Below are 22,947 nucleotides of genomic sequence, written 5' to 3' on the forward strand. Positions count from 1 at the left end.
AAATATTGATATAGAAGAAACAGAACAACATAAATAAAAAAGTATCCTTAGGAAAATATGAATTCTTTAATGTAGTAGTAACAAGATTATATATTTGCACATTATGTGATGTTGATCTGATAATTTTCATTCTGCAATTTTGCTTACTGTGCGTTATTGAATGCCAATTGCATCCTGTACCACCTATGTGTCTTGCTCTCTGCTCTCAAAAAGTAATTCTTTTTTTGTGTTTGTGTTTTTAAAAATTTATATTATTTTACGGACAACGTAAAACATGTTGACCAACCTGGCTTTTGCTAACAAACTCAGTGGAAGCTATTCATCTGCAAAATTTAAGTCCCAAGCATGTATGGTGAAATTGAATAGTATTTTAAAATAAGTGTCTTCTGAAAATTAGATGTAGATCAAGAAATAATTTCCATGTCTTTATTTCAACAACTGCAATTTTTCTTGTCTTTAAGGATTTCCAATTCTATGTGTGTTCCTCTTTTAATGACTTCACTGTGCCCATTTTTTTTTGTAAATATGCTCTCTGCCTACTGAACATTTTCTATACATTTTCTTTTCTTTTTTTAAAATATTTATTTATTTATTTTTTAGTTTTCAGTGGACACAACATCTTTGTTTTGTATGTGGCGCTGAGGATCAAACCCGGTCCGCACGCATGCCAGGCGAGCATGCTACCGCTTGAGCCACATCCCCAGCCCCTATACATTTTCATATAGAAAAACTAATTATCCATTTAATAAATATTTAATGGTTTCAGATGGAAATATACTATGGTCCTCTGACATGAAAACATTTCAAATACATTCAGAAACAAAATGAAGCTAGCCATAATTTAAATAGCAGAGGTTGTTAAAATAATATTAAATCGTAGTTGGCTGAGAATGTACTGACAATTGCAAAAATATTGTTAAAAGTACTTCTTGGATGGGCTGGGGATATAGCTCAGTTGGTAGAGCGTTTGCCTCATGTGCACAACGTCCTGGGTTCAATCCCCAGAACCACCAAAAAAAAAATAAATAAAAGTACTTCTTGGGGTGGGGCTATAACTTAATGGCAGAGCACTGCCTACCTTGTGTGAGACGGTGGGTTCAATCTTTAGCATAAAAACAAACAAATAAATTTTTGTATATCTATAATTACAACTAAAAAAATTACTTTTCAAATTGTTTCTTTTTAAAATGTACATTCTCTACTAGCCATAATATGAAATTATTTCAATCAACTGCTAAAAAAAAAAAAAAGAGGATCATCAAATGGAGAGAAGCATAGTCACTTGATTCTTTGGGAAGCTATACTGAATTAAGAGCATAGGCTATCAGTTCAGTGCCTGATAGCCTAGGATTTTTCTAGGAGAGAACTGTCTTTAAATCTTTTTAGAAACTATTACAAATATCTTTCCTAATTTCATATTACTTTTACCAGAAAGAATGCTTTGTTGCTAATTTTTATTTTTTATATATTTGAACTTACATTCTGTGATTTTTTTTTTTTTTAGTTGTGGATGAACACAATACCTTTGTTTATTTACTTTTACATGGTGCTAAGGATCAAACCCAGTGCCTCACATGTGCTAGGAAAGCATTCTACCACTGAGCTACAAATCCAGCCCTATGATTTTTTTACTCAAAGTTTTGCTGTTTTCTTTCCTATGAAATGTACAGTTCCTGTGCTCTTTTGTGTAGTTGAAAAACAGAACAAAGATAGTATTCCTCTATCTTTCATACCCAGAAAAAAAAGTGTTGTTTATTCTTGAGCAGAGGATATTCTGCTTTATTTTTCTCAAGTGTATGCTTTTTTGGGGGATACCAGGGATTGAACTCAAGGGTACTCAGCTACTGAGTCACATCCCCAGCCGTATTTTGTATTTTATTTAGAGACAGGGTCTCACTGAGTTGCTTAGCACCTCACTGTTGCTGAGGCTGGCTTTGAACTTGCTATCCTTCTGTCTCAGCCTCCTGAGACGCTGGGATTACAGGTATGCACCACTGCACCTGGCTTCAAGTATATTCTTTTAAAGGTGTTTAGCAATAAGTAAAATATAATTGACCTTATTACTCCTAGATTCTGTATTTTTTCTGTTAATTGCTAAAATGTATTTGTAACCTCAAACCAATACTTGTGATGTCTTCATGGTCATTCAGAGACATGTGCAGGGTAACAAAAATTTTGATTTGCCCTAGGTACACATTCCTAGCTGAGGTCAAATAAGGCCATGCTCTGCCTTCTTCTTTCAGTTCTCATGCTATAAACAAATGCCTTTTCACAGTAAATGTAGTGCCACTTTTAAATTTTTTTTTTCATTTTTGCGCTTTTTGTTGATGATTTTGAGGTTTAAAATGGCCCAGAAGCATGATTCTGAAGTGCTTTCTAGCATCTCTACACACAAGAAGCCTGTGATGTTCCTTCAGGAAAATATATGAGTTTTAGTTAAGCTTCATTCAGGCAGGAGTTCCAGTGCTGTTGACTGTAACATAAATGTTAATGACTCAACAGTATACTATATATTAAATAAGGTAACTTTAAAAAATATAAACGAAGGCTGTATATTGATGAGTTGATGAAATTCTGTGTTTTAGTTAGAGTTTTTACTGGTGTGACTAAAAGACTTGTCAAGAATCATTTTAGAGGAGGTAAAGTTTATTTGGCTTACGTTTCAGACTTTCCAGTCCATAGACGGTCAACTCCATTGCTGTGGGCCTGAGGTGAGGCAGAACTTTGTAGCAGAAGGGTGTGGAGGTAGAAAGCAGCTCCTGATATGGCAATCTGGAAGTAAAAAGAGAGAACTCTGCTCACCAGGGCCAAAATATAAACCCCAAAGGCATAACCCCAGTGTTCTCTTCTTTCTAGTCATACCCCACCTGCCTATAGGTATTGCCCAGTTAATTCATATTAGTGGATTAATGCACCGATTAGGTCAAGGCTTTCATAACCCAGTCATTTCTCCTCTAAACTTTCTTGCATTGTCTCATACATGAGCTTTTGGAGGAATCTTATATGTAAAACATATAACATATTGTGACTAGGAGTTCATAGGATTCTTTATTTTTTTCCGAAAGTAGTTGTTCAGTATTGTGTGTGTGTGTGTGTGTGTGTGTGTGTGTGTGTGTGTGTGAGCCTTTATAAAATATAACCACTGCAAAAAATGAAAACCAAATGTACCTTTATTGTAGTTAGCAGTTCCTGACATGACTCACATTGACCCCTGCTTCCTTTTATAATCCTCTTCCCCTGAATGGGGGCTAGACCTAATGACTTGATTTTACTAAACAGAATGTGACAAAAGTGATGGGTTCTCATTTGTGTATGTAGATTTTTAAGACTATGTCTGCTACCTTGCTGGTATGCTTTCTTTAACTGTCCTTATATGTTTATTGTAATGATGAGGAGCACCTGACAAAGAACTGAGGTCAGCCACCTGCTAAAAGCCAGCAAAAACAAACAAACAAACAGAGGCCTAGTGTCTGACAGTTTGTGAGGAACTGAATCCTATTGACAATCATAGAGTGAGCACAGAAGCAGATACTTGAGATGAATATGGCATTGACCTACACCTTGATTGCAGACTTGTGAAAGATCATCTTTGAAGCACTTAGCTAAACCGTGCATGGATTCCTATAGAAACTAATATAATAAATTTTTTACCCTAAAGACTTATTAAAAAAAACCAGCAGTGTAAGTTCCCAATAAAATTGAGTGGAAGGTACAGAGATTTCCTATATACTCTGTTCCTACACATGCATAGTCTTTCATGTTATCAATATTCCAATTAGAGTGGTGCAAAATATGGTTAAATATTTGTATGTATGTATTAAGACCTCTAATCATATGCTTTAGGTGGGGTGTGCAGTAATAAGCAGCACTGTACTTTACCTGTTGACCCTGTTGGCAACTTTTCCCCCTATTTTAATTGTTATTTTCACCTTCATCTTCTTTTTTATTTTATTAGTTTTTGATGGGCCTTTATTTATTTATATATGGTGTTGAGAATCAAACCCGGTGCCTTACATGTGCTAGGCAAGCACTCTACACTGAGCTACAACACAAGCTCCCTTCTTTTTTTTTTTTTTTTAACCATTTCTATTTGAAAATAGTGGCCAGAATTCCTTCCTTTTTATTCCTGCTTTTTCACGTGAAAATTTCTGAATATGGAGAAAAAATTAAGAATATTAAATTACATTTTCTTACATTTCTGTGTAGATTCAATAATTACTAACATTTTCCAAATTTTCTTATCTTTCTCTGCCTCAGGATAGATTTATAGTTATACATATAGGTATGCATACATTTGTTTTTGTTGTGGTTGATGTTGAATCATTTGAAAATAGCTGTAAATAACATGTATTTCTTAAAAATACAAGACACGTACCATTGTCAAATTCAAAGAAAATTAGCAACATTTATATTTTCTGGATCTATTATGTTACAGATTATAAAATTGATGTTTTGTTCTTCTGTCCCATTTATTGGTTGTCATTCTTGTGTTAAAAATACTTTCTAAAAGTATTACTGTGGACTTGTATATTTTTATTTTAATGCTTAAATTACCCTGAATTTGTTTAGAAAAGTCCCTTTAAGCTGGTCCTATATCCATTTTTTCAATAACTTTTTTTGAGATATGGTTCATATACAAGATACAAAATGTTAATGTATACATAATTCAGTTTTTTTTCATATATTTACAGAATTGTTCAAAAATAGGCTCCACCTATTTCCAGTACATGTTCATCACCTCCCAAAAGAAACATTAGCAGGCCATTAGTATGCATTTTCCATTACTTCTTGCCCCACAAGCCCTAGCAACCACTCATCTACTTTTTGTCTGTATGGATTTGCTTGTTTTTGTCATTTCCTGTGAAAGGGTATGTGGGATTTTTATGCTTGACTTTTTCCACTTAGTATTGGTTGTATCACTGTGAAAAATATCAAAGAAAAACAGCTTAAAGGAGGAAAGATTTATTTCGGCTCACAGTTTCAGAGGTTTTAGTCCATAGTTGCTTGGTTGCATCACAATGGGCTTGTGGTAAGGTAGAACATTGGTAGCAAAGCTACTCAACTCTGGATGGCCGAGGTGGGTGGTATTGGGGGATTAGGGGCTAGGGATAAGATTTACCCTTTAAAGGCATGTCCCCAATGACCTACTTCTTTCAACTGGGTACCACTTCCTAATAGTCCATTTAACTACAGATTCATCAATGTAAGCATATATTGATGAAATGAATGCCCTCATCATACAGTTACTTCCCTAAAGTCTCACCTTTGAACATTGTTGCACAGGGGACCAAGCCTTCAACACCTGAGCCTTTGGGGAGAAATTTTAGATCCAAACCATAACACAGAGTACGTTCAAGGTTCATCTGTGTTTTAGCATATATTAATATTCATACTTTTTATGGCTAAATGTTTCATTGTATTAATACACCACTTTTTATAATTTATCTACTAATTGATGAATATGTGAGTTGTTTCTGATTTTGACTGTTATGAACATTCGTCTACAAATTTTTATGTAGATATATGTTTTTATTTCCCTTGGTCATATACTCAGGAATAGAGTTGCTAGGTTTTATGGAAACTATATTTAGCTTTTCATGAATTGCTGTACTATTTTCCAAAGCAGTTATACCATTTTATAGTTCCACGAACAATATGTAAATTATTCAATTTTTCCATTTTTATGCGAACATCTATTATTGTCCATATTTTGTATTATACAACGTTAGTGGATGTGAGGTGGTATCTCATTATTGTTTTGGTTGCATTTACCTAATTATTGATAGTGTTGCTGTAATTTGAATCTGGCCTTTTTCTCAGAGGCCCACATTTTAAAGATTTGGTCCCTGCTTGATCAGTTAGGAGGTGGAGGAAACTTTTAGAGGTAGGCCCTACCTAGTGGGGCATTTTAGGTCACTGGGGGTGTACTCTCAAAGGAATTCTGGAACCCTGTCTCTTCCTCTTCTGACCCCCCCCCCAAAAAAAAAAAATAAAAAAAGAAACACCATATCCTGGCCATAAGATGGCCAACTTTGCTCTGCCATATGTACTTGCCTCACCACAGGACCCAAAGCAATAGGGCCAACTGAACATAGATGAAACCTCCAAACTGTGATGCCAAATAAACTTTTCTCATTATAAGTTGGTGATCTCAGGCATTTGTTACAATAACAGAAAGCTGACTAACATAGGTATTGAGCATCTTTCCTTGTACTTATTTTCTTTAGTGAAAGTTAATTCAAATGCTGTGCCCATTTTAAAATTGTGCCTTTGTCTTTTTATTGTTGTAAGAGTTCTTTTTTGCATCCTGGAAACAAATATCCTGTCAGACATATGATTAGAAAATATCCTTTTTCTATTCTCTTGCTTGTTATTTCACTTTCTTGGTAGAAGACGTGGAATTATACAAGGTTTAAATTTTGACAAAATTTGGTTTATCTATTTTTTTTCCTTTTGTTGTTTGTGTTGGGAAAAGTATAAACGGCAGCCGTACCCCAGAGGAAAAAACCCCAACATGGAGCCTAAGGACCTCTTCTTCCTACCTTCCTCTTTTCTTCAGTGGAGCGAAAAGTTCCCGCCATGTGAACTCTCCCGCCGGCGCCAATTTCAAATCTCGCTGGCGGGGAACCTTAGCCCCAATAAGAACTAATTCCTGGGCTCTGGAGCTGATATTTGGAAGAACTTGCCAATAAACGGGTGGCCTGCCACTTATCTAAGCCCTACCATCTCCCCCTTAGTTCTATATAAGCACATAGCTTTTGCAATAAAATTGGAATTCCCCCGGTGAAGTGTCTTTGCGTGGGGAATTCTTTCAGTTTGTGCTTTAGAAGTCTTTATTTATTTATTTATTTATTTATTTATTTATTTATTTATTTATTTATTTGGTACTGGGGATTGAACCCAGTTTACCACTGAACCACATCCCCTTTTTATTTTTTTTTTATTTTGAACAAGGTCTTGCTAAGTTGGTGAGGCTAGACTTGAGCTTGTGACTTTCCTGCATTAGCCTCCCAAGTCACTGGGATTATAGGTGTGTGCCACCATGCCCTTAAAGTCATATCTAAGAAACCATTTCCTAATACATAGTCATGAAGACTTACTTCTTAGGGTTTTATAATTTAGGGTCTTATATTTACGTCTGTGATCCATTTTGAGTAAATATTTGTATATGAAATAAGGTATAGGATTTCAACTTTATTCTTTTGTTTGATATCCAATTTCCCAGTATCATATGTTAAGAAGACTGTTTTTTCCTCATTGAATTGTCTTTGTACTCTTGTCAAAAATCAGTTGACTGTATACATGAGGGTTTATTTCTGAACTCTCATGAATTAGGTGAGTAAATACAGGCCTCTGCTGTTTTCAGCATTTTGTCAAATGAAAAACAGTTCCCCAAAGATATCTGTGAGGTTACCTTATTTGGGAAAAGCATATTTTGTATATGTGATTGATTATAAGGATCCTGGGATGGGTGATTATACTGGATTATCTGGGCAGGTCCTTATAAGAAAGATATTTGGCACACACACAGAAGAGAAGAAGGCAAATGTGACTAGGAAGAGAGTTAGAGTGATGCACCCACACAAGCCAAGGAATGCTGGCAGACACCAAAGGCTTGGAAGAAGAAAGTAATGGACCTTCCCCTTAGAGCCTCTGAGGGAATCACAGACACTTTAATTTGACCCAGGAAACTTAATTCAAATTTCTGTCCTCTAGAACAAAGACTTTAATAAATGCATTGAGTTGTCTGCAGCTATATTAAATTTGGAATCCTAGCCATATGAGAATCTGGAAAATGTAGGATTTATCTTCCTAGCCCCTCTGAATATTAGGAAGGCACAGTAGAATGAAGGCAGAATGGATTTTGTTTGTTTTTTTGTGGTGCTGGGGATTGAACCCAGGGCTTTGTGCAGAATGGATATTAAGGAGCAGTTTGCCATATCCCTCAAAACATTTTTCCTCAGTGACACAATGTAAATTTCTGGGATTATGACCCTTATAGAGAGGAATCAGGAAGTAGACCAGAGTCAAAAATGGATGGTAGAGGATGTTTCACTCCAGTTTGAATTTTTGAGTCTCTCTCATTATTTGTTTTCCTAAGAACCAGTCACAGTCTAGTTATGTCATTGCCCTTCTGTGCCCTGAATTTTATTTTTCATCTGCTCCCTGCTCCTGCCTGCAGACACATTTTAGTGTTTCTAGTCCATGGACTCTGATGATATGTCTCTCTAACACACATACAAACATCTTTGGGATATTGTCATGCACTTCCCTTTTTCCTACCACCTTACTGCACCCTCATGCTTGTGATTCAGCATGTGTATCTGCTCCTACTGTTGGCAGCATAGGGTCTTTAGAAAGTTCTTAAATAGCTTCAAAATATCTGAGCAACATTTCTCAAGCATTGTTGTTTGTGTAAATTTTGGAGAAATAAATCAACTGACTTAGCTCTTTTACATGGCATAAAATACAGTAGCCTGAATTAACTCTGCTACTTAAGCATTTTAGAGTCGAAGCACCCAAGACATACAAACTATTATATTGTTCTAATATATAAAAATCTTATCCACTAAAAAATTATGGCATGGTAATAAATAAACAATTAGCTAGGACACAGGACATGGTGATTATGTGATTTGACAGGTGTTAAAATTGTTTAGTAATATTCTATGAGCATAATCCATGTGATTACAGATGGCAGAACAAATATTTCCGATAATCACAGAGACCTTCCAGGAGAATAGTTGATATTGCATATGCTGTGATGGTTCTGATTCATTTATATATGTTGTGATTAATAACTGTTTGAAAGTGTTGTGATACATTGCATCCTATATTTTTCTTTTCCTGAATCCATTCAGTGGAAAGAAAAACCCAGAGAATATATCCAGCAGATATTGGAACTGTATCAGATTTTGTTTTTTAATCATTATATTCCTCTGGAGTTAAGATATCTAAATTCCCAGCCCAGAATTTCCATCTCTGAGGTGTGTATAAAGGGGTGTGGGCTGATGGGGGATAGGAGAGTAAAGGAAACTTTTCACTGAATATCTTGAAGTATTCATGTCAGTGTACCACCTACCCCAACATATTAAAAAGATGTTTAAACTTCAGAAATATTGTAAGTGCAGAATATATCAAGACCTAATCTGGATTAATAATATTATACATCAGAGAATGGAATTTATACCGAAAGATTTATTTGCAGATAGTAAAGCTAAGAGCTTGAAAGATGTTTCTTTTTAAATGTATTTTTAAGTTGTAGATGGACACAATACCTTTATTTTTATTTATTTATTTTTATGTGGTGCTGAGGATAGAACCCAGTGTCTCACCCGTGCTAGGCAAGCACTCTACCACCGAGCCACAACCCTAGCCCTTGAAAGATGTTTTATTGCGCTTGAAAGAAATGTGTGATCCCACAAGTAAATAAATACATCTTTTTAAGACTTACAAGGAAGGACGGTAGAAAGGGACAGACATTATTGGCCTATATACATGTATGATCACACTACTGAAGTGACTCTGAATCATGTACAGCCAGAGGAATGAGAAGTTGCATTCCATTTGTGTACTATATGTCAAAATGCATTCTACTGTAAAATCAATCAATCAATTAATTATTATTTTTTTAAAGACAGGAACTAAAAAGTACCGTGGTAGTGGGGTTTGGGGGAGCACAAGAGTATTCCCAACAGGTTGTTTGGGACCCATTGGTCAATCTTCCAAACTAGTGAGTCACTGATATGACATTCTCTCACTATTCTAGTGTACTTATTTCCAGTGTGATCTTATCAGTGCTCTCCACATTCATTCATTCATTCATTCATTCAGTAAGCAGATATTGAATAATGTTATGCATGTAAGTCACTGTGTAAATGTGAGGTGTAAGAAATGATACACTTTGTTTTCTTATTCTCTTTATTATCTTCATCTATGAATTTATACCTGTTGGGGATGGGAATATAGGGAAGGGATACGGAATGGGCAGAAGTCATATCAGTAATTATAATATTATGAAATAAATGCTAACAATATCTATTAAGTACTTTATAAATGCTGAAAATTATGTTATTGAGTTTTATCTTCGTGTGTGCATATATACTCTTAATGTTTTAAAAATTAAAAATTGTCTTCTGAAAAAAGTGAGATCCATCCTGTACGTGGTGCTGAGGATTGAACACAGTGCCTCACACATGTGAGGCAAGCATTCTACCACTGAGCTACAACCCCAACCTTCTCTTAGATCATTTTTTAAATTGTGATAAAATACATGTAATGTAAAATTTGTCATCTTAATCAGTTCAGTAGTAGTAAGTACATTTATATCGGTGTATAATGTATCTCCAGAAATCTTTTTTTTTTCCTTACAAAACTGAAACTCTGTACTCATTAAAAAACTCTCTGCTGTTCCCTATCTGTAATCCCTGGAAACCCTCTCTTCTACTTTGTCTTATGAATTTGACTACTCTAGTTACATCAAGTAAGTGAAGTCATACAGTGTTTGTATTACCCTTAGGCATTTTGTATACACTATTTTTTGTTACCCTTAGACATTTTGTATATACTATTTACTTTCTTTTCATATTTGAAAGTAAGAGAAAGTTATTTGAAAGTAAGAGAAGTTATTTAAAAATTGAAAATTGTACAACTAAGGGAACAAAGGCAAGGAGTATGAAATTTAAAAAGTAAAACTCAACTGTAATTAAGAAATTTAAGTCATGGTAGATGGAATTTCCTAAACAACCTGAAGAAAAAATTCGGTATATAATTGGGCTAGGAAAATATACTAAAGATAAAGGTAGATCAGAATTGCAGTTTAACATTTATGTACCTCACAAAAGGTACATAAATTATTATTCTATATCTTAACCCACAAAATAACTGAAGTGCTATGCTTTAAATAAATAAATGTGATTAATGTTTCTGATGTTAAAAATTTATGCTAGGCTGGGGTGTAGCTCAGAGGTAGAGTGTTTGCCTAGCATCATCTTTATTATTCTGTAGCTAATAACAGGTTTCTAGGCAATACTTGTAGACTCCTTTGTTTGGGTATCAATATGTCTTCAATTGTGAGAAATACATGGGTAGAACCAAAAAATTTTATTCTAAGCTCTTCATAAATATAAAATTTTAGAATCTTGAAAGTTATATAAATTCACATACACCTGTGTCAGATGTCACATGGACAATAGTAGATATACTCATTATTTGTCAGCTATTGCAAATGATGCATCATCAATAAGCCAGTCTTTTATTTGGGGGGAGGGAGCATCAGGGATTGAATTTGGGGGCACTCAACCACTGAGCCACATCCCCAGGCCTATTTTACATTTTCTTTATAGATACAGGGTCTCATTGAGTTGCTTAGTGCCTTGCTGTTGCTTTGGCTGACTCTGAACTTGTGAGCCTCCTGTCTCAGCTTCCATAGCCGCTGGGATTACAGATGTGCACCACAGTGCCCTGCAACAAGCCAGTCTTAAACTTGGTGGCTTTAACATAAACATTTATTCTCATGATCATAGATCTGTAGATCAATTATTATTTGTCTGATCCAAGACTAGATTCAACTTCAAGTTACAGGGTCAGTTCACATCTTCTCTGAATCCCAGGATCAAGGGGCAACATCTCTTCAGGACCAGTTCTAGTAGTTGACAAGCTCAACTACACAAGCATTTTAGATTCCTGCTCACTTTATATTTGTTAACTTCCCATTGGCCTAATCAAGTCACATGACCAGGTTCAAAGTCAAAGGACTGGGAAGTATACTACCTAAGGCCAAAGCAAAAATGTGGATATATTTCTATCACAGGAAAGTGAGAATTTTAGGAAGCAAAAAGAGGTTACCTTTTAAACTTAAAAAGTATACACATGCACACATATACACACATTCATAAGAGGTGGTACTAAATACATAAATGCTTATGGATATTTTTAGCAGGTACCTATTACCACCTCTTTATTGTGTATGCTATACATTCCTCAGTTTTTTAAAAATAAAACTATTATATATAAGAATCAACATGCAAAATGTTCCACAATGGCATAAATTAAAATATTTCTCCTTCTGCTGACTTCCACTGTATTTTAATTATACAATCTTTGTCTGTTTTATTTTAAAACTGAGATAGAGTTGGACTAAAAATAGAACTTTCTGTATATGCCAGAATTTCTCCAGTGCTTCTAAGCAGGACATGTGGGTGCCTGTAACTTTTACCTTTCTGACTTCACTATTTAAGGAGTGTGGTTTGTAGGAACTGAGCAAATACTTGTAGGTAGTTTTGGAGAAAATAATCAATAATGATCTGGCAGAGACAATTCCTTTTAGTATCTTTTCATTGAAGATCAAATGTGCATGTGTAGTAGGAACCTTTTAAAAATTGTTGGACAGGTTAAGATAGGTGCTTTTGGAGGTGACAAAACAGTGTGGGTTAAGAGGTTAAGGATTTCAGTGATTTTAAAAATGAATTAAGGGTGGTTTTCTGAGCAGTGTTTATTTCAAAAAGCTCTCCATAGTTTCATAGGCATATTCCCCCCCCCCACCTCTTAATTCCCATCCTTTTCTGTCCTCTCTGTTCCTTACTGTATGCTCATCTCCTGTTAACTCTTGCCTTCTTTATTGCTAGCTACTACTTCTGCCAAAACATTAGAAACAGCAAGAGGGTGTACAACCTATTCATTTGTCTGCTTTGTTTAATATTTTTCTCTTGGCAACAACCAATGGATACCTTAAAGTACTGAATGTTATTGAAAAATCAAATGTATATATTTGTGAAATGTAGTAGTATTATATATGGTGGTTTTAAAATTATTGTTTTAAATCCCCAGACTGATTAAAAGGAAAAATAACTACATTTGTTATATACAAAAACAACTTTGAATAAATTCAGCCATGTACAACAACATGGTTAAATGTATTATTGAACAAAAGAAGAAAGTCATAAAAATTCTATTTGTGTATTCAGAAACATGCAAAATTAAGCATACAGGATAGTAGTACTATTAAGAAAAGCAAGGAAATTATTACCACAAAAGTCAGGATAGTGATTATTTCTGGGATTGATAAAGGCTGTTAAGACCAGGTAGGAGGCTTGGGATCTTGGGTGTTCTATTTCTTGGCCCAGGTGGTGGCTACATGATTGGTTTCTTCATTAACTATACATCTATGTTTTTAAACACTTTTTGTTTATGTGGGTTATATTTTGTAATTAAAAATAGGTTTGTAAAAGAGAAATAGTTATGCAAAATAACAAATTAGAACAAGAGAAAAAAACCTAGAAAACAGATAAGAAATTTAAAAGAAAAAAACTAAATATTTTTCTCCAACTAAATATTTTGCTTTCCTAATGAGAATGAGTAAAAGTTACTGTCATAATTTTTAAAAAAATTTTTTTTAATATTTATTTTTTAGTTTTCGGTAGAAACAACATCTTTATTTTATTTTTATGTGGTGCTGAGGATCGAACCCAGCACCCTGCGCATGCCAGGCGAGTGCGCTACGGCTGGAGCCACATCCCCAGCCCTACTGTCATAATTAAAAGAACATAAAATGCAGAAGGCAGTATTTGAACAATATGATTTATATTTTGTTGTCCAATTGGTAAAGTATAAGGTGTAACTTTCAGTTTTTATAATCAAATTATTTCATGGTCATTTTCTGGGAATGCAGGTCTTCAGTATGAATTCTGGATTTACAGATATCATTTATAGAACACTTAAGAAAATTGACTAGGAATCTTTAATACTTTGATTTGATTATTATGAATTTTGTGAGTTTCCTGTAGTGTGAATTTTGCTTTGTTTTATTTTAAATAATGAATTATTACAGTGACTAGATTTCCATTTTTCGAGTGTAAATTTAGGCTCAAATTGACTTTTCTTTATTAGGTTATTGAATTAAGAAGTATTAAATAATTATTTTGAGCAGTTGTTTGGTGTAGCAAACTCTTTATTTTATCATATCTAAAAAATAAAATTGAACAGAATAGAAACAGTTAAGTCCTGGTAGAATTATACCAAAATATTTTGGGAGCATATTTAATGTTTTTTTTTTTTGTTGTTGTTGTTTTTGTTTTGGTACTGGAGATTGAACCCCCCAGGGTTTTTTAAACCACTGAGCCACATCCCTAGCCTGTTGATTTTTATTTATTTATTTATTTTTATTAGTTACACATGACAGTACAATGATCTTGACATATCATATATTTGAATCAAATGGGGTGTAATTTCTCATTTTTCTGAGTGTATAGGTTGCAGAGTCACATTGGTTGTACAGTCATGTATATACATACAGCAATACTAGTGTCTATTTTATTCTGCTGCCCTTCATATCCCCCCTTCCCCTCCCCTCCCCTTCCATCACTTCTCTCTACCCAATCTAATCTGACACATTTCTTTTTTTTTTTCCCCTCACACCATCATAAATGTATTTTGTGTAACGATGAGGGTCTCCTTCCATCTTCCATGCAATTCCCCTTCTCCCTCCCTCCTCTCTTCCCTATTTAGTGGTAATCTTCTTCTCATGCTCTTCCTCCCTATCTCATTTTGAGTCACCCCCATATCAGAGAAGACATTCAGCATTTGTTTTTTAGGGATTGGCTAACTTCACATAGCATAAAATGCTCTAATGCCATCCATGTCCCGAAAATGCCTGATGATTTTTTTAATATATATTTTATTTACATTTTAGTTTTCAGCAGACACAACGTCTTTGTTTGTATGTGGTGCTGAGGATCGAACCCGGGGTGCACCCATGCCAGGCGAGCACGCTACCGCTTGAGTCACATCCCCAGCCCCAACCTATTGATTTTTTGAGACAAGGACTCACTAAGTTGCTCAGGCCCTCACTCTGTGGCTGAGACTGGCTTTGAACTTGTGATCCTCTTGCCTCAACTTCTCAAGCAGCTGGGATTATAGCCATGTGCCACAGTGCCCAGCCTTTAATGGTGTTTTCTTTGTACTTCAATGCAGTTTTTAAAATATAGAATAATTTACAGATTCTCATATTTTTGTGTGTGTGCTTAATGAAATTCTTAATGTGCTTTTTGTATTTATTTGATTATTTTATTCCAATCACATCTAATCTATTTTAATTCATTCCTTTTTTAAAATCTTTTTTAGAGGGACACAACATCTTTATTTTATTTATTTTCTCTTATGTGGTGCTGAGGATTGAACCCAGTGCCTCACTCATGCTAGGTGAGCACTCCACCACTGAGCCCCAGCCCCAGCCCTAATTTATTCCTTAATAAAAGAAATCATGCTGAAACTCAGTCTGACAAAACAGCTGTTTACTTTTGCAATACTGGAGATTGAACCCAAGAGTGCTCTACCATGAACTATACCTCCAGCCCTTTTTATTTTTTATTTGGAGCCAGGGTCACTGTGTCAGGCATGAAACAACTATACATTCTAAAGAAATTAAAATTACAAATACTTAATGAAGCTAAAAGTTAGACAGGACATACATTATCTTTTCTTTTATTACCTTTTTTGTTTGTTTAACTTCAGACTATTGTTTGTTTTTATTATTATTAATTTTTTTTTGGTAGATGGACACAATATTTATTTTTATATGGTGCTGAGGCTCAAACCCAGTGTGTCATACCTGCTAGGCAAGCACTCTACCACTAAGCTACAACCCTAGGCCCCTATTTCTTGTTTTTTTTCCCCTGTTTTCCACCATTCCTTTTATAAATCAGACATAAATATGCCTTGATTCAATTAGCGAAGTATGGTCTGATTTTGTTTACTGTTGTTATTTGCTTGTTTTTTAATAATCTAAGATCTGTTGAGAATGATTAAGGAGACAAATTAAATTTAAACTGCTCTCAGGATTAAATGTTTGAAAAACAAAAGCAAATGAGAAATCTGCCCTTCACGATTTGTTTTTAGGACACCAAACATAAACATTAATCTGATTATGATTCCTGTATAGTTGCCATTCCAAACTTATTAATTAAATCAACATTGTTTATTCTGTATAAAAATATTTGTCCAAAATATTGGGCTGCATGCTATATCTTAGTACAGAAATGACATTTTAGTAACATGTATTATTTTGCTAGCTAATTCATTGAACTCTGATCACATTAATTGCTTTGAGATATTCTTCTCTGCTTTTATGAAAAGTAGATTGCTTTAAAAAAAAACCCCAGCTAATCCTTAATTTGCCTTTCTCCACTGAGTGGTAAAAGATTAAGGAGCTGACATAACCACTAGTATGTTTTATTTAAACTTCCCTTTGCCCCTTGCTGCACATGTAACAATGTTGTTCTTTCTTTGACACAGACCCAGACAAAGGCTGAGTGTAGTAAGGAAGCAGACAGCACGCCTCCAGTAGTAGCCCCGGCCTGGCTCCAGGATTTGTAAACAGAAACATCCCAGGCTCCAACCAGGCAGACAGCAGTTCCCTGTCTGTTCAGCATTCAGGAAGTGCTTGCTTGTACAAGCCCCACCATTGCACACAGGCATACATACCAATGTTTATATTTGGCTGAGTATTTAACTGAGAAAACTAATAGGGAGGGAAAAGAGGGTTTATTAGAACTAAGGGGAAAAGACAATTAAAGTATAGCATATATATAACTACATGATATAAAAAGGATTTTTTTAAAGAAACAACAACAAAAAAGAATTTTTTAGTTAAAGACCTCTTTTATTGAACACACGTGTGAATACACATACTTAAATATTTTTCCTGGCAGTTTTTCAGTGATATCAAATTTTTAAACCATGTGACATAACCTGGAAAGTTTTTAATTTAAAATATTTAACCATTAGTTTGGCATTTAACATGTTTAAAATCTATTATGGCATTTTTTATCCTCTCTGTTATATCAATTAATAATTCATATTTTAGAGTTTGAGTTAATTCATTGTAAAAGTTTTGGTATATTTTCTTTTGTAAATTTGAGAATAAAAGTAAAGAATGCCGAACCTTCAAAAAACATTAGAAAATTCATATAGAATCTTGACTTTAAGTCACCTACTATAACTACTTTATATTTTTATAGTTTAATGCATTTTAATAGTGCTTACAAGAACAGCACAAAAACAGACATTAAAGGCATATACTTGCATGTAGCACAACTCAGAAAATTATAGTGAATGAATAGAATCTACTGATGATACAAATGCTACAAACATCATTTAATTGTTGTCAATAAGAAATTTACTTATTTAAAAAAATCTGAATGTTGTAATTGTCCAGAAAAATTTAATAGGTTTCTTTTTGTAATTGTTGAAGTTAAATGCTGAACTTATTCATTGAAATGTTTTGACTTGTAGTAATGCTTTATGTCCCCACATTTATATAAAAATTTATGCACAAATGAAAATAGAAAAACTTCCAATACCTAATTTCTGCACCTATTTTTCCATTTCACAATCATATATGTAGGTACCATTGACTCTATGGGGGGAAATATATAATGTTCAGAACTATAACAATATGAAGAAAAATTGGAAGTCAGACAAAATAATAATTTTTTAAAAACCTCAATCTGAGAATCCCCACTGGGTCCTGAAAGTATGAGTGTGGACTAATGGATGTTCACAGTGATGACTCTCATGTTTTAGATGTTTACTATAATATATTTAGTTTAGGAAAGCAGGAAAAATTTGCTCTGTATTTTTAAGAACATATTGTGTTGGAAAATGGTACAAAGTAAGAAACATTTAATTTCTAAGTATTCATTTGCTTCTCTTTCAATAGTTTTTGCTCTCCTATACTAACAGAGAAGAGAAGTTGGTTTATGGGTGAAAATGATAAGGAATTTAATTGAGTGTGTTGTTTAAATGTCTCTAAAATATTCAATAGGAAATATAAAACATTTTTGTTAAAGAAACTCTGTATCTGAATGAATGCAATTATTTAATGCAATTTTTTAATTCATGTATTCCCAAAATCTCTCCAACTGGTATATGCCCACATCTAAAGAATTTTTTTTTTCCTGGTATGCCTGTTTTTCCCTATCCAGCTCTACAGTTTGAGTCAGGCTGAAGGCAGAGACTTCACTCCTATGTTCAGTTTCTAAGCTTGTTCAAAGCTTGTAAATGCCAGCTCTTCACCATTGGTTTAGATAATCAGTATTTGACTCTGTCACTAATTCCATAAGAATGTCTTCATTCAGGCCATATGAAAATGTAGTAATTCACATTTCTATACTAGTAATATTTCTCATGGTTTGTCTATATCTGACATGAACAGGAGAAGACATCACTAAAGGTGATCTTACCTCTTATGCCAACTAAAACCAAACGTTGTGTTCTTTTAAAGCATGTTCAAATCATGCCTTTTACAACCATTTTCTATGACTTGGCTATCATTTTTTTTTAAAGAGAGAGAGAGAGAAAATGTTTTAATATTTATTTTTTAGTTTTCGGTGCACACAACATCTTTATTTTATTTTTTATGTGGTGCTAAGGATCGCATGCCAGGTGAGCGCTACCACTTGAGCCATATCCCCAGCCCCTCAGCTATCATTTTAAGAGTGGCTTTTGTAATCTTAGCTATTTCAAGTTTCCTTCTTGGTAAGACAACATATGATGACTGCAAAATCTATTGAATTCTAGAATAGGAATAAAAGGGGGGGGGCTTTTATTTAGATTGTTAGCTCCCCTTCACTTTTTTTCCTAATAGGTGCTGTCCACAAAGAACTTGGCCCCATTTGTTTTAGAGATAGTGCCATGTTAATTAATTTGCAGTATAGGATTAGGGTCTTTTGCAGAAGATAACCTATTTGGTCATATATTTTTATACTAGTAGATACTTTGTAATCTAGAAAAGTCATTAACAAAGTCATTAACATTTGTAGATAATGCTGAACAAATTGTTGTTTGAACAAATATACATGAGGAGCATTGACTTACAATTGCATTTATTCCTTGCAGAATATGTTGGCAATTTTTTTCATTGGTTTCAGTAGTAATTCCAAGTTTCAGCTCATAAAGAACATCCAATACCTCCAATACTCAGGGATGCTTTACCACTGAGTTACAACCATACTCCTTTTTTATTTGAAACAGGGTCTCAATAAGTGTCTGAGTGACTTGTGATCCTCCTCTTCCTCTTGAGTCTGCAGTTGACACAAGCTTCTGTTAAAGGCAAAAAGTTTCATAGCCTAAGTTGTTACTATATTATTATTATTTAAATTATTTTTAATTTATATATGAAAGTGTAATACATTATAGTTCATATTACACATATAGAGCACAATTTTTCATATCTCTGGTTATATACAAAGTACATTCACACCAATTCGTGTCTTCATACATGTACTTTGAATAATAATGTCCATCACATTCTACCATCATTTCTAACCCTATGCCCCCTCTCTTCCCCTACCATCGCTCTGCCCCATCTAGAGTTCGTCTATTTCTCCTGTGTTCCCTCTCCCTACACCACTATGAGTCAGCCTCCTTATATCAGAGAAAACATTTGGCATTTGTTTTTTTGGGGGGATTGGCTAACTTCACTTAGCATTATCTTCTCCAACTCCATCCATTTACCTGAAAATGCCATGATTTTATTCTCTTTTATTGCTGAGTAATATTCCATTGTGTATATATTTTTTTTATCCATTCATCTATTGAAGGGCATCTAGGTTGGTTCCACAGTTTAGCTATTGTGAATTGTGCTGCTATAAACATTGATGTGGCTGTGTCCCTGTAGTATGCTGTTTTTAAGTCCTTTGGGTATAGACCCAGCTGGGTCAAAAGGTGTTTCCATTCCCAGTTCTCCCAAGAAATCTCCATACTGCTTTCCACATTGGCTGCACCAATTTGCAGTCCCACCAGCAGTGTATGAGTGTGCCTTTTTCCCCATATCCTTGCCAATACTTATTGTTGTTTGACTTCATAATAGCTGTCATTCTGACTGGAGTGAGATTAAATCGTAAGAGTAGTTTGATTTTCATTTCTCTAATTGCTAGAGATGATGAACATTTTTTCATATACTGGTTGATTGATTGTATATCCTTTCTGAGAAGTGTCTTTTCAGGTCCTTGGCCTGTTTATCCATGGGGTTATTTGCTTTTTTGGTGCTTAGTTTTTTGTGTTCTTCATATATCCTAGAGATTAGTGCTGTATCTGATGTGTGAGGGGTAAAAATTTGCTCCCAAGATGTAGGCTTGTATATTAAATCATTCACTGTTGTCTCATAGAACTTGGATATTTTTGTTCTTTACCCCCTCTGTTTTTCTCTTTGTAATTTAGTGTGGATAATTTCTGTCAACGTATATTCAGGTTCACTGACTCTTTTGTCAGTTGTGTCCTCTCTGTTAATAATCACATCAAAAGAATTCTGTAGGATTGTTAACATATGTTTAATTTCCAGCATTTCCATTTGGCTCTTTTAAATAATTTCTTTATTTTATCTGATATTCTCCTGCTGTTCACTTATGTAATCCACATTTTTTATATATTTATTTACATATTTTAAAGTCTGATAAATTCACTATCTGAGATATTTCTGGTTATTTCTACATCTGTTGACTATTTTCTTTCTTAATGACACCTTATTTTCTTTTTTTCCCCTCTATATACACATTTATTTGCTACTGAAAATTAAAACAGCACATCAAAATTTCTTTTTATTGCAACTCAAATTTTTGAAAACCAGAAAATCTAATTATCTACTCTAATTATTACACTCTAATCAAACTATCCATATTCTCTTTTCATCTCTTCCAGTTCCTGAGTTTTATTTCAGATTTCAGGCTTTTAAAATCTCCAGGAAGACTTGAGACCTATTGGTACTTCTTTGAGTCAAACAGAAAAATAAAACTACAGTATACTGAAATCATTTATGCACATTTTAACTGCTCAGATTCCTTATAAATTACTGGCATTAAGGCATGAAGGGATCCCTAACACACACACAAAAAAAAGGATGCAAAAGAATAAAGACATCTCAGAACTCATACATAAGCTATTCAAAATCATTGGTATACAGTCTAAGCATAGAAAAGTGTTCCTAAAATTACCATCATGAAGAACAAGTACAATTTACGCCTATATTGAGTCTGTGTCCTAATCATACCCTATTCTAGCATTCTCAGAAGGATCCCATCCATGATATACGCAAAAACTGCAGGTACATTTGAAGGGTACACTTCGTGATTCATTCTGATCTTCCTTAAGATTGTTGTCTCTTTCTTGTTTTTGAAGACTTAGGAGATATCTCCATCTTTCCACACGGTCTTTCCGTGTAGATAACAATGTCCGGACTCCTCGCCGCCTGTTGGGAAAGCCCTTTCTGACCTCCCTTAAGACCCTCTCACTCCTGTCTAGTGGTTGGGGTAGACCTTCTGGCAGAGGGGATGGGCATTTAGCACAAGGATTCAGAGTCAAGTCATGAAGTTTCTTTACTAGCATTTCTGAACTGACTGGATGAGAGTCCACTGAATTTTCTTCATTTTCAGACATTGGAAAAGATTCCTGGATCGAGGTTGGATTAAATTTTTGCAATGGGTCCATTGGGAGGTGAGCAAACCCTCAAAAAAGTTGCTCCCACTGTTGCTTGGGAGGAAAAAATAACTGTAGCCCTGAGACTAAAACCTCAAACTTTATCAGCTGGTGAGACGAGTGGAGCCAATCTAACACACCTTATTTTCTTGCTACATTACACATCTTTTTATTTTTATAACTAAAACTAAATATTGCAGATAAAATCAGGGTAGAGTTTAAAGTAAATAATGCTTACATTCAGAAAAGAACACATCCCTTTTTGTCAGAAAGAACTAGTCATAGCTGAGCTGGTTTGGGGCTTTATTATTGCCTTAGTTTAATTAGGTTCACCATAGATTCCAAATGTTTCGAGGATATAACAAACATCCTGTTAGCAAGTTTTGGGATCTGAATGCCTGGAGGACTTCTCTCATTTCTTGGCTTTGCCCTCAGGGTTTAGTAAGCCCCTTACCATGGCACTTCAAAAAGAACTCTCAAACTTTCACCCTTTGTCCAACTACAGATAGATATGATCTTATAGTTGTAAGGATTTGGAGTGCTTAGAGGATTGTCTCAGTTCTGCTGTCTATAGACCTTTTATTTTTTCTTCTGTTCTTGGAGTTTAACAGGCACTATATACCTATGCCTTAGGGTGTTTTCTCAGCTTTCCTGTCCTGCTTGCATTCATACTTGGGACTACTTGGTGAAGGCCTGCTGAAGAGTTGGCAGGTGATGGTTAGCTCTTTTTACATCTGGGGCCCCTATATACTCTTAGTTGTCATGCCATCCTGTACTCAGCCTTTACGAAATTGTGATGTTAAGTTGTTTCTTCTTACATCTATGATGGTGTTTTCCACCTGCTGGCTAACCTAGGATAAAAGCAGTTCTGAAGGCTAGATTTCCAAGATGAAGGTGACAGGGTGGTCAGGTTCTAGTGAAGCCTCTCTTCCTGCCTTGTAGATGGCCACCTTCTCACTTTGTCTTCACATGCTGGGGCAAAGAGAGTGGATGGAGAGGGGAGAATAAAGAAGACAAGAAGGGAGAAAAGGCTTTTTGGTGTCTCTCCTTATAAGGCACCAATCCCATCATGAAGTCCCCACCCTCATGACCTCCTCTAAACCCAATTAACTCCCAAAGTATCTCTCTCCAGATCCCATCATATTGGGAGTTAAGACTTCAATATATGAATTTTGGGGGAGAGGGCATAGTTCAGTCCATAGCACAGACTAATGGAAGATATTAATTTTAAGAGAATCTGGTACTAGAGGGAGAAGAGTCAATTGAGAACTCTTAGGACTTTCTTAGTAATTTTTCTATAAACCTAAAACTATACTAAAATATAACATCTATTAAAAATAATAATAAAGGTAAGTCTAAAAATTAGTAATTTTTACTTAAAAATAAATAGAGTTGTGGCTCAGTGGTAGAGTGCTTGCCTGGCATGTGTGAGGCCCTGGGTTTGATCCTAAGCACCGCATGCATATAAATAAATAAAAA

At 34.7% G+C, this 22,947-nt stretch overlaps 1 protein-coding gene and 1 non-coding gene across 3 annotated transcripts in view; both read left to right on the forward strand.

Annotated features, from left to right (window-relative positions):
* Positions 1-22,947, forward strand: part of Bmpr2 (bone morphogenetic protein receptor type 2) — a 169,191-nt gene that overhangs the window by 98,552 nt on the left and 47,692 nt on the right. The window lies entirely within an intron of this gene.
* On the forward strand, positions 941-1,013 carry Trnam-cau (transfer RNA methionine (anticodon CAU)). The gene has a single exon. It is a non-coding gene; the product is annotated as a tRNA-Met (tRNA).

Source organism: Urocitellus parryii, chromosome 1 (genome assembly GCF_045843805.1).
Source record: "Urocitellus parryii isolate mUroPar1 chromosome 1, mUroPar1.hap1, whole genome shotgun sequence".
In the NCBI taxonomy this organism is placed as follows: Eukaryota; Metazoa; Chordata; class Mammalia; order Rodentia; family Sciuridae; genus Urocitellus; species Urocitellus parryii.